The 1,352-nt window shown below is 45.5% G+C and overlaps 1 pseudogene; it reads right to left on the reverse strand.

Annotated features, from left to right (window-relative positions):
* Positions 1 to 279: 279 nt before the first annotated feature.
* On the reverse strand, positions 280 to 1,113 carry LOC143669123 (E3 ubiquitin-protein ligase MARCHF5 pseudogene; annotated as a pseudogene).
* Positions 1,114 to 1,352: the final 239 nt, after the last annotated feature.

Below are 1,352 nucleotides of genomic sequence, written 5' to 3' on the forward strand. Positions count from 1 at the left end.
GAGAAAATATGAACAAAATCCAAAAAGCATGACCATGCCAAGATACTGTTCGGATGACTGCCATAATGGAAGTACATACAAAACAATGAAATAAATCATATTCTTAGGTTCTGGGATTACTGAGGATTTTCCCTACCCTAAACCCTTTATTGTATTTCTTTAAAATAAAGGAGCAGCAGCTTATCACAAGTCTGCACTGATGTGCATATGATGGAATCAAAACAATACAACAGATTCCTATGGCTGAAAGGGCTGCAAGAACACCTAGAAGTCACAATTTTATGCTTCTTGCTCTGAAGAATTTAGAATTTTGCGGTGTGCCTGACGTAAATACTGCTGTTGTTTGAAGTACACCTTAACTGCTCCTTTTATGACCACAAAAGCAATTCCGCCCAAGACTGTCCTTTGTAAATTCGAGTTAATACTACTGAACATCAGTTTACCAGTTATGGTCGCAATAGTAGGAAAGAAAAGAGCTCCACACAAAATTCGAGTAATAAAGACATGATCTGCTAAAGGATTAGCCTCAGCTGGAATTCGAGGAACAGGACAACCAATCCCTGGAAATATACCATTCAAAATTTGTAGCTTGTTAGAGTGTCTGCGCCATAATCTAAGCACATAGACCTCCCAGTGAATCATCTTGCCTAATATCAGCACCGCAGGAATAATAGGAAGTCCAAGTAAAAGGAATAAAGGATCAGCTTTCTCCAGAACATCCAGACCCTCTTTATGGCCTACAACCTGCATCACTGTCACAGCTCCATAAGTCACAGCTGTCCAATAGATAGAGCCAATCATTAGTCCTGCAGCAGCAAAAGGACAGGCTTTCGAGATCAGTCTATCTGCAAGATCCAAGACGTAGACAACTGGACCCAACGGTGGAAAAACTATTAAGTATTCAGCATTGCACTGAGGACATGTCACTCTGGCTGTAGGGTTTCCTCTTTGTTTTTCATCCACCCAGCACTGTAGACAAGCCTGGTGAACCCATTTTGTAGATCTCTTGCACCTGCATGGTTTCACCCATTCAGCTGTTCTATCATCTTCATCAGTGGCAAAGCACACCCAGCAACTTCTGTCCAGTGTCTGCTGCACAGCTTGGTCCGGCATCTTGGGTGGGGTGGACGCACTTGGCCCTCCCTAGTGAAGCCCCACAGGGCCCAGCCTGGTCCAGGGACAATGACACTGAGACACTTTGGCAGAGTAGGTCTCAGTCCAGCAGTAGCAGCAAGTCTGTCACCCAACCTCCCTGGGCGGCTCCGTGAGCCCAGTGACACCAGTGCGCAGCCTGCAGGTGTCAAGAGAAGGCAGTGGGCAGCAAGGAGGACGTGCCTTGGGTGGGAAAGCAG

The sequence above is a fragment of the Tamandua tetradactyla genome, chromosome 25 (genome assembly GCF_023851605.1).
Source record: "Tamandua tetradactyla isolate mTamTet1 chromosome 25, mTamTet1.pri, whole genome shotgun sequence".
In the NCBI taxonomy this organism is placed as follows: Eukaryota; Metazoa; Chordata; class Mammalia; order Pilosa; family Myrmecophagidae; genus Tamandua; species Tamandua tetradactyla.